The following is an 18,776-nucleotide window of genomic DNA, read 5'->3' as shown; positions in this document are numbered from 1 at the left end:
AACTACCATTGACATTCTTCACAGAATTAGAAAAAACTATTTCAAAATTCATATGGAACCAAAAAAGAGCCTGTATAGCCAAGACAATCTCAAGCAAAAAGAATAAAGCTAGAGGCATCACGCTACTGGACTTCAAACTATACCACAAGGCTACAGTAACCAAAACAGCATGGTACTGGTACAAAAACAGATACATAGACCAATGGAACAGAATAGAGATCTCAGAAATAAGACTGCACATCTACAACCATCTGATCTTTAACAAAGCTAAGAAACACAAGCAATAGGGAAAGGTTTCCCTGTTTAATAAGTGGTGCTGGGAAAACTGGCTAGCTGTATGCAGAAAATTGAAACTGGACCCCTTTCTTACACCTTATACAAAAATTAAAGATGGATTAAAGACTTAAACATAAACCCCAAAACTATAAAAACCCTAGAAGAAAATCTAGGCAATACCATTTAGGACATAGGCATGGGCAAATATTTTATGACAAAAACATCAAAAGGAATTGCAACAAAAGAAAAATTGACAAATGAGATCTAATTAAATAAAAAAGAGCTTCTGCACAGCAAAAGGAACTATCAGAGTGAACAGACAACCTATAGAATGGGAGAAAACTTTTGCAATCTATCTATCTGACAAAAGTCTAATATCCAGAATCTACAAGGAACTTAAATTTACAAGAAAAAAAAATCTCATTAAAAAGCAGGCAAAGGACATGAACAGGCACTTCTCAAAAGAAGACATTTATGTAGCCAACAGACATGAAAAAAACCTCAACAGCACTGCTCATTAGAGAAATGCAAACCAAAACCTCAATGAGATACCATGTCATGCCCATCAGAATGACAATTGTTAAAAAGTCAAGAAACAATAGATGCTGGTGAGGCTGTGGAGAAATAGGAACACTTTCATATTGTTGTTTGGAATGTAAATTAGTTCAACCATTGTGGAGGATGGTGTGGTGATTCCTCAAAGACCTAGAACCAGAAATACCGTTTGACCTAGCAATCCCATTACTGAGTATATATGCCCAGAGGAATAGAAATCATTCTATTATAAAGATACATGCACACATATGTTCATTGCAGCACTATTCACAATAGCAAAAACATAGAATCAACCCAAATGGCCATCCAATAATAGACTGAATGAAGAAAATATGGTACATATACACCATGAAATACTATGCAGCCATAAAAAGGAACGAGATTGTGTCCTTTGCAGGGACATGGATGGAGCTGTAAGCCATCATCCTCAGAAAACTAACACAGGAACAGAAAACTGAACACTGCATGTTCTCACTTACAAGTGGGAGCCGAACAATGAGAACGCATGGACACAAGGAGGGGAACAACACATAGTGGGCATGTCACAGGGACATTGGGAGAAAGAGCATCAGGATAAAAAGCGAATGCATGTGGGGCTTAATACCTAGGTGATGGGTTGATAGGTCCAGCAAACCACCATGGCACATATTTACCTATGTGACAAACCTGCATGTCCTGCATGTGTATCCTGGAACTTAAAATTAAATTAAACTAAATTTCAAAAAAAGAGTAAGGGCCAGCTTGCATCCATATTCTTTCTAGGAACTTTTCTCAATGCTCCAGCCTGAGTGACCATGCCCTTCTCTAGATTTCATAACAACTGTCTATACTAGAGGAGGCAATTATGATGGGCTTATGATTTCCACCATTACTCATAGTTATTAACCACTAAATTATTGTTTAACTCCTTATCTCTGTGTAGATTTTTTTTCTCCACATAGACTCTAAGTTTCTTGGGGAAGGATTGTCTATTACAAGTCTTTGCTTTCCCATAATGCCTAGCATATTGCTCTGTCCATATGCAAGACAACCAATTTACTTGAGTTAATGAATAAATAAATTAATAAAGAGCAGCCAGTTATTTTGGAAAATGCAAGGTATAAATATCTTTTAAAACCCTGAAAAGCTCAGAGCAAAGAGGAGAAGGGGCTAAGTGCATAGGCACAGGAGATGCACACTTCTGGGCTCAAGTTCCAGCTCTGCCACTGGCCAGCTCTGCCACTGGCCAGCTTGGTGACCTCAGGCAATGTCAGTCACCTCATCTGTAAAATATGGATAATAACTTAATACCCAAACTAGAGGATTGTCGTGAGTGTCCAATGAGATGATATGTGTAAATCCTTTAACCTAATTCCTGGCATATTTGCATAAATTGTAGCTATTATAGTCAGGCTAGCTCTTATTATTGAATCATGCTTTACTATGTATCAAGAGCCTTTCTGAACATTGTCTTGTGTAATTATTGACAGATGTTTACTGAACACTATGATGTGGTGGGTACACAGTAGCAAATACATAGGCATAGTCCCTGACCCCATAGAGCCTTTGTCACATAAACAGTGAAATATATAAGACAGCTATATTTCTCCCCATTCTACCAATGAGAAAGAAGGACTGAGGGGCATGACTCAGGCTTGTCATTTGGTGATCTGATATTCAAGCTGTGCTGTTTCTGCCTGCTATGGTTTGAATGTGTCCCCTAAAAGTTAATGTATTGGAAACAATCTGCAATGCAACAGCTTTGGGAGGCCTAATGCAAGGTGTCATTATTGTGAGAGTGAGTTAGTCATCACGAGAGTGGGTTGTTATGAAGTAAGTCTGACCCCTAATGTCTCTCTCTTTTGCATATGCTCACTTGCCCTCTCACCCTTCCACCATGAGATAATGAGCAAGAAGGCCCTCCACAGATGCAGCTGCTTAGTCTTGGACTGTCCAGCCTCCAGAACCATGAGCTAAATAAACCTCTATTCTTTATAGATTACTCAGTTCATGGTATTCTATTATAGCAACAGAAAACAGACTAGGATACTGCCTCACAAGATGTTCTTGCCATGACAACCAGGTGGATTATGAGAGGAATATTCTGTGAGCAGGGCTGTTTCCAAACCAGGGGGATGGTGTTCATTTTAAATATGTTCATGTGTATGGATATTAATTTAGCTATGGCCATTAGCTTTGATCTGTTTGATGTTAAATAAACCTGAACAGACATGATACAGTATAAAATTAAGTATTGTTTGATTCCTCAGTATATTTCCTATTAATGAGTAATTATGAATACAATTCATAAGGACTGCAAATGTATAATTTGTATGTACATGTGTATGTCAGGATTGGTAGAAAATGTGAAATATTAAGTTACACTGCTTAAGATAGTCTACTACAAGTCTACTGATGAGGTCATTTAGTGTGAATTGCCTTTAAGAAGAATCTCACTACCAACATCATCTCCCCATCACCGTCTGCCCATAAGATATGCCAAGTATCTATTTGAATCTCTTCTTTTTAAAATTCGTATTTTAATAATGAATTAAATGTGTCTGTGTTCCTATTTGGTTTAGGTTTTGATCCTTAATAGCCTCTTTATGATCTATACAATTCTGTAGATGAAATCTACCCATGATTACATTGGATATTTGCTATAGCAATGTTCCAGCAACCCTGGAACAAACTCAAAATTTAGATTCATATTCATTTCAAACTCTGCCAATTTGGAATTTTCTTTCTTTCAGCCTAGACTCTGATGAGAAGCATTTATAACTTCTCCATAGCCAACTCTGATACCAGGGCCTTGAAAATATGGATCAATCTTGAATGAACATTCATTCTAGGATTTATAAGGTGGCCCCTTATAAATAAATTTAACCCAGAAATAGCTACTTGTTGCCAAAAATATAATTTACTAGTGGAAAGGGGATTGGGAAGACCTGCAGCCCTGGCCCTGTCCTTCACCTGTCCTGTAACTGCAAGCAAATTTGAGCTTGGTTTCTTTGCCTTCAAAATGGAGATGATGTCCCAGAGGGCCCTTGTAAGAGTCAGATAGAGCCACATTCATGGAAATGTTTCTTGGTGTTCTACAGCTGTGCTGGATCACCTAGTTCTTGCACATTACCAATGCCTTGCTTTGTCCACTTCCATAGAGAAGGGGAGGTTCCCAGACGGCCTGCTCTCATTTATCCAAGGAGCAAGTAGCCCATAGTCTACATCACGAATGTGGATTTATAGTCTCTGTAAAGACAATAGAAACTGGCAAACAAATCTCAATTAAAAAAAAACAAAAAAAACACCAGGCCAGGCATGGTGGCCCACACCTATAATCCCAGCACTTTGGGAGGCCGAGGTGGGTGGATCACCTGAGGTCAGGAGTTTGAAACCAGCCTGGTCAACATGGTGAAACCCCATCTCTACTAAAAATACAAAAATTCATTGGATGTGGTGGCGCATGCCTGTAATCCCAGTTTACAGGGATTACTCAGGAGGCTGAGGCAGGAGAATCGCTTGAACTGGGGAAGCAGAGGCTGCAGTGAGCTGAGATTGTGCCATTGCACTCCAGTCTGGGCAAAAAGAGCAAAACTCTGTCTCAGAAAAAAAAAAAAAAACCCAAACAATAGTCAATGAAGTAAAAGAATAGGGTAAACAGCAGTCAGGAAGGAAAAGAGAATGAATTTGGAATTATTTACCTGGCTCTTTTCCCAAATTACAGAAAACAATTGGGAAAGACCCTGAGAATCGAAATACCCTCCTCCTTCCCGACTCTCCTGTGTATGGTGAGATTTATGGATTTAAAGGCTGTGTAATAGAATATACACGGTCAGGTCTTCATGGGCAAACCGTGGCTTCAGTTCATGACAGCAGTAGGGTTGGCAGTGAAGTGAAAACATCAGCAAAACATTTCCCTTAAAATCTATTCATGGGGACACTAACAGGGCCATTCCACATAGCACATTCTTCTATGTGTGGGGCAAAGGCCACAGATTGTGAGGCCACAGTATGAGGATGGCTGAGACCCGGGCAAGAAAGAGTGTGCACAGGTCAGAGGATTCAGGCATCCTCCATCATCAGAGACCAGTGACGTTTGTCTGGGGTTAACCCAGAGTGAGGCTAGCACTGGCCACGTGGAGCATCCCGAGCTGTTTTGTGGCTCTCAGGCTATGGCTTAGTTTGTTGTATGTCTCAAAATAAGCACCTTGACCTCTTCTCCCTGTGGTGTTTTATTTTGAGATGGTAGTTTGACAGTTATTAATATGAAAGTATAATATATGGAGGAAATTTTTTAAACTATAGAAAAGTAAAAAGAAAAATTATTTGCATTACATTATAAGCCTTTCAGCATTTTGTTCTCTTTTCTATTTAACCTTTAAAATATGCAGAGATTTTAAAATAAAACTGGACTCAGTTTGCATTTTCAGTTTTCTGTTTTGATTTTTTACTTATCATTATGTCATGGACATTCTTCTAAGTCATTAAACATTTTTAAGAAATAACATTTTTAATGTATCATAGGGCTGTCTCATGATGCTGCCAGTGTGGATTATGAAAGCATTGTTCTTAGGACAAGACTATTTCCAAACCAGGGAAATGATGTCCATTTCAAGCACGTTCATGTGCACAGATGTTAATGAAACTGTGGCCATTAGCTTTGACTTGTTTGATGCATAGTATGAGTCGGATATCCCTTACCTGAAATGCTTATGAACAGAAGTATTTGAGATTTTGGATTTTTTTTTTGGAATATTTCCGTTATATTTACTGGGTCAACATCCCTAATTGAAAAATCTGAAACGGCCTTTGGAGCATTACGTCAGTGCTCAAAAAGTTTCAGATTTTTAAGCATTTCAAAATTTTGAATTTTCAGATTTGGGATGCTCAGCCTATAGTCCATTGCATTACTATACTGTATTTTTATAATCATTTATCTCTATCATTAGTTGCTTAGATTCCTTCATCTGTTTCTGTACAAATAAACACTGCTATGTTTTTTTAATATTATAAATAAAAGTGAAACAGATTAGTTATTGTTATTTCTAACAGTGACATATATTTTAAATATGTAAAAGTAGTAACAGTGTGGCTTGATGCAAAAATAAGCCAACAGAGTAAGGAAATAGAAAAGATAGCCAAGGAAAAGATCCTAATATATACAATGTATTGAATGATAAAACAAAAAAAGTATCACATCAAGGTTAAGAGTTAAAGCCAGTAAAATTAAAAAAAAAAATCACGAATCAGTGGGGGAGTGATTATTGAACAAATAGTGCTGGGAAAGCCTAACCTCATATTCTATCAGCAGAATAAATTTTACATGGAATAATGAATTAGACCTTAAAATTGAAATCATGAAAATACTGGAATAGAACCTTAAAGACTAATTGTTCTTAGAGTTTAAAAAGACTATTAAAGCAATGAAAGAAATAAGGAAAAAGTGATACATTTGCCTCCATAAAAATATGTAACTTAAGACAGGCACAGTGGCTCACACCTATAATCCTAGCACTTTGGGAGGCCAAGGTGGGAGGATCACCTGAGGTCAGGAGTTTGAGACAAGCCTGGCCAGCATGGTGAAACCCCCATCTCTACTAAAAATACAAAAATTAGCTGGACCTGGTGACAAGTGCCTGCAATCCCAGCTACCTGGTAGGCTGAGGCAGTAGAATCGCTGGAACTTGAAAGGCAGAAGTTGCAATGAGCCAAGATTGTGCCACTGCACTTCAGCCTAGGTGACAGAGTGAGACTCTGTCTCAAAAAAAAAAAAAAAAAAAAAAGGAACTTAAAAGAAGCAAATGCATATATATTCTTTGCTTCTGTATGTATGGTGGATGAGCAGTAGATAAAACAAATTCACTCTTCTAAAGGAGCTCACATTCGAATGGAGGAAGGTAGGCAATAATAAATATATTCAGAAAAATAAAATAGGGTACTGGAAGAGAGAATGAGCATGCTTATTTTCCTTTCTCAGCTGTAATCATCTGACAGCTGTATACATCCTGACTTTAATTGTATTTGTAGCTACCATCAAGTTTTTTCAGACTTTCTTTAAGTTATGGTCCTGTAACGATCAAAGGCAAAAATGAAGTACTGCCTTTCGTTTCTTTTTTGCTATACTTCTTCGTTCTCTCTATTCTTGTCCTCTGTTAATATAAGTTGTGATTGTGTACATAGATTCCATTATAAAATTATTGTTTTATCTTTCCTTTCAGTAAATATATTTGAAATTTTTATTTTTGTAATCAGATTATCTTTTGCATTTAACTTTTAAGCTAATTTTAGGATTTACTACAGACACATTTAAACCAGGATTTTCCCATTTTAAGTACTTAGCTTTTATTCTTATCATGCTTAAAATTGATGTGCATCTTCAAGTGTTCCTTTTTCACCAAATAAGTAAAGATATATTTTTTTCTGAGTCCTTGTCTTTGTGGTAATGTCTTTCTTTTAGTTTTTCACATAACCAGCAACTTGGCCTTGGAAAATCCCTGGGAACCAATCCTTTGTCCTCATATCTCCTTAGTTGTTACTTCTTTGTGTTTTAGTCTTTAGCATTATAGAGGGAAAAAAATCATACCAGTTTTTAATCCTTTATAGATAATCTATTTTTCTTTTTGCTTTTATTTCTAATTTGATTTGTTTTGTTGTTTTAAACACTTGTACAATTTTACATTTGTTCTTGCAATTCAATAAAGGGACAGGATATTTTTAGACATGAGTCTATTTTTATTAACATTACCTGTTACATGGCAAATCTTCTGTATATAAGTATATATTGTCTTGCACCTCAGGAAAGTTTGTTTCTTTTTATGTCTTTATTATTTTAGTTTTAGGTTTTTTTTCTTCCATTGGAAAACCTGTAACACTTTAGTTCAGTCTTATTCATTATCTTCTGCATCTTGTATCTTTTCTTTTATTATTTTGGTGTCTTTGCCTTTTCCTATGCTTTCTGGAAGAGCAACTCACTTTCTTCCTGAATATCCTCGATTTAGCTTTTAAGTAAATTTTGTTCTTTCTTGCCTCCAGTTCAGGTTTTAATTAGACCCTTCCATTTCCTTCTTAGTTTATCTGATTCCCTTCCTTCCTGCACTTATCCTTCCCTGCAGCATTCTGTTTCTGTTTCAAAAGGCCAAGTAATTTTATAAATCATTAAATATGTCTGATAAATTTCTAAAAAGGTGTTTTGATATCTGGAGTGAATCAGAGTGATGCATTTCCTTTGGGCTTTCAGAATGATTTTTCTTCTTACTCATTTTATAGCTTAAAAAAACTGTTGGGTCTTACTGCGTTTCTTAATTTTTCCTCAAACAGAGAGCTATATAGGGCTGGTGTTCTACAGACAAAGGCCTGTCCTGTCTAGTCTACTCACCTGGTATCCCCCACACAGTACATGGCCTGACACATAGTAGGCACACAACAATTATCCGTTGAATGAATGATTGGCCAGGGAAAGCAATTCAACTAGTTTTCATCTTAGACATATGTTTTAAAAACCTTGTATAACAGAATCAAAATAAAGAAAGGAAGTTTTATTGCTTAGGTTGGAGGGAATTTATCCCTCAGCTGATGGCTCAGTGACCACAGCAAACAGGGTGATCTTTCACCATCATCTTGCTCAGCTGTATTTTTCTATACTTTCCCCTGACAATTGCCAGGAGACATTAATGAATCTTACAAAAGTCTGGACCATATATATCTTCAGAAGTGTCTGCCCTGCTCAGCCTGTGGACAATTACTCAAGTCATTGGAGATAGCTGGCCCAGTCAGGAAGGCCATCTTCCTCACAACCAAGGCTTGGGTTTGACACCTTGTACATCCTGCATAAACAAACTCTGTTTGATTCAGGCCCCAAGGCAGACACAAAACAAGCAGGGCAGCTGGGAGGAAGTTTGTCTGTTTTTTGTGAGGAGGAAAGAAGCTCAAGCTACACACAAAACTTGCTTAGCTCATTTTATTAGATAACCCCTGCCCCCCGCCCCACTTTCTGACTCTCTCTCTCTCTCTCTGTCTCTCTCTCTTTCTCTCACACACACACACACACACACACACAATCCTCATCTGAGCCCAGCCCAGGAAAGTCCAGAAGGAGGCATACACATGCCTAGTGGGCCTTATATTATAGTGACCATTACAAAGAAATGTTTTAAAGACTCTTCTAAGGGAAGTAAAGGATTTTGCAGAATCCCATTTGCAGGGAAAGGCCTGCTCTGTGCTGGCACCTGCTCCTATGTTTCTTCTAGCCGCCTTTGAAGGGGTCTCTAGAGCCCATGAAGAAGGCACATCTGATGTGTGGGAGGAATCAGAGTGCAAGAGGGTGCAGAGGTCTGGGAGGAGCCTCCAGAGGGAAAAGCAACCTGCATCCTAGCTCCACAGATGCGCAGCCTCCCCTGCCCCAAATCCTGGAGCTGGCTCGGCGTTTTGTCTGATGAATAACGCAGGGTTCTCCAAAATAGTTTTGCTCTAAAGATCAATTTCCTCAGATATCAAAACAGAAACCATTAGCAGCCCTCTCTCCAACCAAAGATAAGACATTTCAGAATACGAGAGGGCACACGATCCCCAAGACTGAAAGAGAGAGACTTGTTGATGCCACATGGGAGTATACTTCATTTGGCAATTATCCTCTCCCGTTTTTAACCTCAATGGATCTGGAAATGGATCGAGTCTACAGACACTCTGGCTGATTTCCTAATGGGTTCAAAGGAGTAATCCTGCAGAGCTCCCTGTGAACGCCACAGCAGGAGTGGGATGGTCTCCGGCAATGTTTGTAACACCTCCTTTGGATGTTTTTTTTTTTTTTTTTATTATTATTATACTTTAGGTTTTAGGGTACATGTGCACAATATGCAGGTTTGTTACATATGTATCCATGTGCCATGTTGATTTCCTGCACCCATTAACTCGTCATTTAGCATTAGGTATATCTCCTAATGCTGTCCCTCCCCCCTCCCCCCACCCCACAACAGTCCCCGGAGTGTGATGTTCCCCTTCCTGTGTCCATGAGTTCTCGTTGTTCAATTCCCACCTATGAATGAGAACATGCAGTGTTTGGTTTTTTGTCCTTGCAATAGTTTACTGAAAATGATGTTTTCCAGTTTCATCCATGTCCCTATAAAGGACATGAACTCATGATTTTTTATGGCTGCATAGTATTCCATGTTGTATATCTGTTGATTCTGCCCTAAGGTGCATGATGTTCTGCAGTGGAAATGGGTTGGCTCCCAGCTCTGCTCAGACCTTCACACATTAATCTCTCAGATAGTTCAGAAGCTACAGTTAAGAATGGGAGGGAATGTGTCTGGGTGCCAGGTCCAGCCATTAGGGCCCTTCTCAGCATGACTCCACACTTCCTTCTGGCCTTAACTCCCAATGCTCCTTTATACATCACCTTAAACTACAGTAAAACTCAGCAGCTAAGCACAACCTTACTTTTCAACTTCCATTTTGAGTAGGGTGGAGAGACACTTTCACTTGTTGTCTTGGCCTAGAATACCCCCGCTACCTCTTCCCTGCCCACCCATCAAAATATTTTCTTTCCACCATTACAAACTTTAGTAAATAGCCTGGGTTTTCCCAGAAAAGTCTAACCTGCATACAGATAAGGGCTGGTTTTCCTCATTATTTACTTCCTTTGGGAAAGGCTTAATACAGAATTTTAAATGTTGTTCTGCTCATATTTTACATGCAGTGTTGTGTCCATCCTTGTCATTTTCACCCTCTCAATACAAACCTTATATACTTAGAGACTTAATTAATAGCAAGATACATCTAAAAATAAGAGAAATTAAAGCTCAATATTAGAAGACTTTAGGAATAAGATGACCCTTTTAATAGCATATTGCTGAGCTTTTACTAAACACCTATTATTGTGTTATTATTATTTGTGTTATTTTTCTAGGTAGGATTCATAAAAATGCTGATATCTGTCCTGACAAGAGCAGAGGGAAGAGTGTATGCTTGAACCATCTTTCTGTTAAGAGCACAATAAAATTCATGGCTTATAGTTTCCAAAATATTGCCATGCTCATTCTATGAACTGATTCCATAAACAAGTCTGTTGCTACCTACTTCCTTATACCTCTAGCTCCACCCCTGGCTCTTCCCCTCCTTTCCTAGGCCAGGCCCATTTCTCTCCAACTGTTCTTACAGTTGTGACCTCCTTCCCCAACTCCATCCATTTTCTCATTGCAGCCAGAGTGACTTTCCAACATGCAATAACTCTGTCTCCTGTATGGCCCACCTCAAGTTAATACAACTCTCTACTACAATACAGTGAATCAGTTTTTTCTGTGCGGCAGGCAGGAAGAACCTGTTGGGCAATTACAGTGCCAGGTACACAGTTGGTGCTTAATATATGCTTATTGAACAAAAGGGTGCATGAATTAATATATAAATATGTCAAAAATAGCTTCCTCGCTGGGCATGGTGGCTCATGCCTGTAATCCCAGCACTTTGGGAGGCCGAGGTGGGCAGATCACCTGAGGTCAGGAGTTCAAGACCAGCCTGGCAAACATAGTGCAACCCCATCTCTACTAAAAATACAAAAATTAGCTCAGCATGGTGGTGGGTGCCTGTAATCCTAGCTACTCGGGAGGCTGAGGCAGGAGAATTGCTTGAACCCAGGAGGTGGAGGTTGCAGTGAACGGAGATCACGCCACTACACTCCAGCTTGGGCAACATAGCAAGACTGTCTCCAAAAAAAAAGCTTCCTGGGGTGGGCAAAGAAAATGCTATGATTTCTAGTCTACTAACCCACAACCAGCAGGCCAGGGGTTTTGCTGAATGTCACGCAACTTCTATGAACAGGAGAAGCTTTAGAACCCAAGATTTAAACCTCTTAGATTGGTGAGTTTCCTTCCACATCTTCTTATATCAGAGCAACATTTACTTCCACTTTTCTACCTTGGCTGTATGTTTCTCCCAAAGTAAAAGAAGGACACTGGAAATAATTCTACCCTCTCCTGTGGAGACAGTATCAAAGTTGTCAGGAGACCAAATTCATGTAACATGTGATCAGTCAATGAGTTATCTCTACTGCTTAGGAACAGCATCAACAATGACACACTCATTCCAATGCATCATTTTTGTGTGTCTGCAATGCAGTGTACCAAGTCTGTGCTTTAAAATCATGTTTTTAAAAGTTGTCATTCTTTTTTTCTTAAAGTTGTCATTCATGTCTCACTTGTAAGACTTTTGCAAGTGTCATTTCTTCTGCTTGAAATTTAGCCTCCCTATTGTATATTTTGGCTTTTGAGTATTTTTACATCTTATCACATCAGTGTCAATGTCTTAACAAAGCACATCAGCCAGAGGGTGAGTATTTGAGCATCTATTCAGAGTCAATGCCATGCCCACTGTTGCAAAGAATGTGAGAGATACTGAGATAGCTTTACCATCAAATATTGGACCGCCCAGGAGTGGAAGCTAACTAATTTCTAAGTAATTTCTCAACCAGAGATCTATAAGAAAAATAAAAAAAAGACCAATTATTGAACACATTTGCAAAGGCCTTACAAGTGAGACAAGAATGACAACTTTTAAAAACATGATTTTTAAGCACAGACTTGGTACACCGCATTGCAGACACACAAAAATGATGCATTGGAATGAGTGCGTCATTGTTGATGCTCTTCCTAAGCCATAGAGGTAACTCATTGACTAATCACATGTTACATGAATTTGGTCTCCTGACAACTTTGATGCTGTTTTCACAGGACAGGGCAGAATGACCAGTTAGAATTCCCTTCCATTGTCTGGGCATGGTGGCTCATATCTGTAATCCCAGTTCTTTGGGAGGCTGAGGCAGGCAGACCACTTGAGGTCAGGAGCTCAAGACCAGCCTGGCCAACATGGTGAAACCCTGTCTCTACTAAAAATATAAAAATTAGCCAGGCGTGGTGGCGTATGCTTGTAATCCCAGCTACTCATTAGGCTGAGGCAGGAGAATCACTTGAATCCAGGAGGTAGAGGTTGCAGTGAGCCAAGATCGTGCCACTGCACTCCAGCCTGGGTGACAGAGTGAGACTCCTCTGTCTCAAAAAAAAAAAAGAATTTCCTTCCACCACTACCACCACTATAGACTTGATGTGACGAGGGCCCTTCCCAGTGATGAGAGGAGGACTCAGATCTATAAGAGAAATGGGTTTCACAGGAGGCACAGCAGGACTTGGTGATGAGCCGCAGGTGCAGAGCTGAAGGACAGGGAAGGTCTCTGTTGTCTGTCAGGCTGCAAGCTCCATGACAGCAGGAACTGAGTCATTTCTACTGACCATTGCATTCCCAGTACCTGGCCCAGGCCCACTGCATAAGGGACACTCAATATATATTTTCAATGAAGAAGTGATTAAGTAGAGATTAGGGATGAGAGGGGTCCCAGAGAGCTCTTATGTTCTAAATATGTGTAATGGGAAAAACGGTGGCGCTATTTACTGGGAAGTAGAATCTGGGACTGGAATTGAAATGGAGCTGGCTTTGGGGGAGAAATGACAAGGTGCACATAAGACTTAATCTGGTGATGTCAGTTTATCTGTGTAACCAGGACTTCTAGTCTCCAAACAAGGTAGACAAGAGGCAGATAACAAGTGAAAGAATAGAATAGTCAGAGTAACACTTGAATGAAAGTCAGGAAACCCGAGTTTCATTTCTGTCTTAGCCACCAATTTACTTCTCTTTTCTGGATGTTTGCTCATCTATACAATAACAAGGTTATATCAAACAGGTGCTAAGGACCACTTTAGGCCTAGAATTCTAGATTGTAGAGGATTCTATGCTAGGCCAGGCTATGGTGAGTGATGCTCAAGATGAACCTTCAGAAGTAGGTGATGGATGAGTTAGACAGGTGAGTGTAATGGTGACCAATAGCAAGCTCAAACTCACACATGGTGGGGCCATGGACAGTTCCCTCCCCTAGCTGTTTCTTCTAGGCAGAGTATCGTGGAAGCCCTGAAGGCTACAGATCATCTAGGCCAGGATTTTTCCACAAAGTATGTTCTAGAGGTGAGGTGTTAATGGATGTTTATACACACTTAAATGAGGTTCTATGCTCAAATAAATTGAAAAACACCATGTTAAAAGGCTTCTTTTTACTGGACTTTAAAAATAGCCCTTAATATGCTCATTTTCCCTCTAGGATGCTAATATACTGGATACACTTCCTTTAAAAAAATGAAAGATACCGTAATCAGGCAAATCTCAGCATGCAGGATGGGGCAGCTGACTTCCCGCAGGCTTGCTGAGAGCCCTTGATGACTCTTGTCAGTGCAGTGAGATGGCTCTTGGTGGAGTCACTGAGGATGACCATCAGGAGAGAAAACCACATACTGTCTCCTGGACACCAAGCGCCTCTCAAAGGCCAAAGGAAGCTTCCATCATTCTAGTGTGCACATCTGCCCCTGTATCCCAATAAGAGATCTGAGCACGTGGGTGTTCCAGCTTCCAAACGTACTGGGCTCCCACTGGTGAGATGATATTAGCTACTTACTTATGTTCACCTCCACACCTATGTCCTTCTCACTGCCAAACTGCCTCTTTGCTCATTTCTTGTTCTGTGGGCACTTATATTTTTGTAGCATGAAGTAATGAGGATTCTGAGGACTTCCACTTCCCAGAGCCAGGATTAATTTAAAAGTTTTGTCACCAGGCAACAAAATTCCAAAGGTTACTGTCCACTTGCATTCAACTGGAGGCACGCTCAGAAAGCATTCTTTTTTTTTTTTTTTTTTTCTTTTGAGGTGTGTGGAAAGAAAGATCAGACAGATCTAGGTCGGAGCATGAACTCCTCACTGTCCACCTGGGCGAACGTTGGCACATTTCCTCACCTCCCTGAAGCTGTGGACTGAAACACTCGCCTTGAAGGGCTGTTTCTGAAAGACACCTTGCACAAAGCCTGGCACACAGTAGGTACACAATAAACCTTAGCCTCTTCTTCCCTGCTCGGTGTCTCTTGACTCCTCTTGAATAAAGTTGAATCTGTAACTGGGGCAAGAGCTGATTATGTAACAGCTCCCTCTCCCAGCCCAGGAGTTTGCCATGCCACAGAGAGGTTTTTTTCCCAGTTGGGAAATGCAATTTCTCATTCCTCTTTCAAGTTCTCAGAAAGCATTCTTTTGTGGCTTTAGCACGTGTGGCAGGGGCGCTGGTTGAGGCTGGACATTTACTTGCGGTTTGATTGCTGACTGTGTCACTGGTTCCTGATGATTTTTGGCATGGGATAAATGCTGTTAGTCAGAAGCAAAACTTCCTCTGTGAGAGCTATTTGTTAAATCCAATCAACAAGCACTGGTCAGGCACTTACTGAAGTGGATCCCTGCTAATTTGTTCCTCTCCCACTGTATGCAATTCCAATAGCTAGTTATCATAATTCCCATAGAACTCTGAGAGGGGAGAAAGCCTATGGATACAAGATTTTCTCTCTGAAAGTGCAAATTGCATTTTTAGAGAGAGACAAGCAGCTGTGACATCCTGGGTGGGACACAGAGGGTGGGTGGAGGACTGAAGGAGGAAATGATATGCATGCCCTGAAATGGTGTCTCATGTTGCTCCCGAATAGTGACAGGATTTGTATTCGACATGGCTCCCACTCACGAACTGTGGTCTCCCTGAGGGGATAGCATTGTCTGGTTCATCTGTGTCCCCTAGCCCCACCACATAGTAGGTTAACAATTTTTTTTTTTTTTTGAGACGGAATCTCACTTTGTTGCCCAGGCTCGAGTACAGTGGCGCCATCTGGGCTCACTGCAAGCTCCGCCTCCCGGGTTCACGCCATTCTCCTGCCTCAGCCTCCCGAGTAGCTGGGACTACAGATGCCTGCCACCACGCTAGGCTAATTTTTTTTTCCGTATTTTTAGTAGAGATGGTGTTTCACCGTGTTAGCCAGGATGGTCTCGATCTCCTGACCTCATGATCTGCCAGCCTCGACCTCCCAAAGTGCTGGGATTACAGGCGTGAGCCACTGCGCCCGGCCTGGAGGTCAATAAATATTTAAAACACCTATAGCTAAACCAACAGTTATTAATTACGACTCCTCACATATTCTATGCCAGGCCCGGTGCTGATGATGTGCATATTAAGCACACCTCCTCCTTGATTTTCATCACGACCCTAAGCAGAAGATATTGGCATTATTCTTTCTGTGATACAAGTTAGGAAAGAAGGGCCAAGAGACCTGATGTCACCTGCTGGGGATGCAACAGCTGTAGACTTCGTGATCCGCCCGCCTCGGCCTCCCAAAGTGCTAGGATTACAGGGCCTGAGCAGAGCCCAGGTTTCTGAGCACAAGGTATGTGCTCTGGACCACAGGCTTTAGGGACGGGAGGGGAGCAGGAAACGTTGGTGCATAGGGTTGGAGGCAGGGGTAAGTCTCTGCCTTAACCGAGGTTAGAGGTCACTCGCAGGAACACAATGGCCAGGGGGAGTTTCCGTCATGAGGCATACATCTGAATCCCTGTCCTCAGCCTGCCTCCCTGCCCCTTTGCAGACCGTCTGCTCATCCTGAGTCCCTTGGGCATGCTGCACACCTTTCCCCACGTGATATTCGTGCTTAGGCTGCGGAGGCTGTGAGACACAGTGTAGTGTTACACTCTGCCTTGATTTGTCACAGAAGATATTGTCCCTTCTAGAGCTCAGGGACAAGATCTTCCCAGAAGGAAAGCTATTAACAGCATGCCTGTTGGAAATACTGATGGATGTGTTCGTTCAACTTTGACGTAGTATTTTTAAAAGTCAATTATTTTCAGCAGTGAATATCAAAACAAAATTTAACAAAGCTAAGATTGCTACATTCAGCTTTAATACTTGTCAGCTGGCGAATATCTCTTTAATTACACAAGCACAAATCCAGCAACTCATTTTACTCTGCTGAAAATACAATAATGACAATCAAAAAATTATCACTTTCATTTTCACTGAGTTTATATGAGGGCATGAGGCCATTTAAGCTTTGCCAAAAGATGTACGTACTGTCGATGGGTTCCCTCTGCCTTTGAGAAATATCCCCCCAGTTGTCTTTCAGTTATTATTTTCATTAAAACTTTTAGTTTCATCAAACAAAATAGTCTTAAATTAAATAAAAACAGTTTGATTTTAGTTCTATTAAAACTTTAGTTCATTAGAACTTTTAGTTAAGGAATTCCCTTCCACAGGGGAAAAAGTAGTTAAAAATAATAATTAAAGCCCAAAAGATGTAACAATAAAATTATTACCTGGAACTATCCTCTTGTAGGTAAGTCTAAGATATAATGTGGATTTTTCTTCTCTTTTAGAAGGAGTTGGCCACAGAATACCAATGTGATGTGTTGAGTTTTTCTTTTTCCTTAAGTTTTATTTAAATTTTAATTCATAAATAACAATTGTACATATTTATGTGGGTACAATGTGATGTTTCAATACATGTGTACATTTTGTAATGATCAATCTGGGTAATTAACATATTTGTCCCCTCAAACATTTATCATTGCTTTGTGGCAAGAACGTTCAAAGTCCTATTTTCTAGCAGTTTTGAATTATACACTACGTTATCATCAACTGTAGTCCCTTTACTGTGCAATAGAACACTAGAATATTTCCTCTCATTCAACTGTAACTTTGTAACTAACATCTTCCTTCTCTCCCTCCACCTCCATCTCCGTCCTCTGGTGAGCACCATTCTACTCTCTTTCTACAAGATCAACTTTTTTAGATTCCATGTTTAAGTGAGATCATGTGGTATTTGTCTCTCTGTGCCTAATTTATGTCACTTAACATAATGTCCTCTAGGTTCATTCATGTTTTAGCAAGTTATAGGATTTTATTCATTTTTGTGACTGAGTAGTATTCCATTGTGTTTATTTACCAGATTTTTAAATCCGTTCATCCTTTGTTTCCTAAGTGTCCATCAACAGATGAATAGATCAAAAATGGATGAATCTTGCCTATTGTTAATAATGCATTGGAGTACAGACATCTCTTATGCAGAATGATTTCAATTCTTTTGGATATATACCCAGGAGACTGATTGCTGGATCACATGGTAATTCTATTTTTAGTATTTTAAGAACTCCCCATACTATTTTCCAAAATCACCTATGAATTTATCTATCTATCTATCTATCTATTTATTTATTTATTTATTTATTTATTTATTTATGTATTTAGGGACAGAGTCTCGCTCTGTCACCCAGGCTGGAGCGCAGTGGCGCGATCTCGGCTCACTGCAAGCTCCGCCTCCCAGGTTCACACCATTCTCCTGCCTCAGCCTCCCGAGTACCTGGGACTATAGGCGCCCGCCACCATGCCCAGCTAATTTTTTGTATTTTTAGTAGAGACGGGGTTTCACCGTGTTAGCCAGGATGATTTCCATCTCCTCACCTCATGATCCACCTGCCTCGGCCTCCCAAAGTGCTAGGATTACAGGCATGAGCCACCGTGCCCAGCCTGAATTTATAATAAATCAACAATGTGTAAGTGTCTCCTTTTCTTCACATTCTCAACACTTGTTATCTTTCATCTTTTTGATAATAGCCAATCTAACAGATGTTATGTAAAATCTTATTATGGTTTTAATTTGCAACTCTCTGATGATAAATGATGTTGAGCATTTTTTTTTTTATATCTGTTGTCCATTCTTTTGAGAAATGTCTACTCAAGTCCTTTGCTCATTAAAAAAAAATTAGATTTGAGGGTACATGTACAGATTTGTTACATGAATATATTGCATAATGCTGGAGTTTGGGAGTTAGTGAATGCAGAGCCTAGCAGGTAGTTTTCCAACTCTTTCCCCACCCTTTTGGAGTCCCCAGTGTTTATTGTTTCCATTTTCATGTCCGTGTGTACCCATTGTTCAGCTCCCACTTGTAAGTAAGAACATGTGGTATTTGATTTTCTGTTTCTGCATTAATTCACTTGAAATAATGGCCACCAGCTGCATCCATGGTGCTGCAAAAAACATGATTTTATTCTTTATATGGCTATATGGTATTCTATGG

The sequence above is a fragment of the Hylobates moloch genome, unplaced genomic scaffold, assembly GCF_009828535.3.
Source record: "Hylobates moloch isolate HMO894 unplaced genomic scaffold, HMol_V3 SCAFFOLD_3, whole genome shotgun sequence".
NCBI classification, from domain to species: domain Eukaryota; kingdom Metazoa; phylum Chordata; class Mammalia; order Primates; family Hylobatidae; genus Hylobates; species Hylobates moloch.
Note: the sequence above shows the minus strand (reverse complement) of the source record.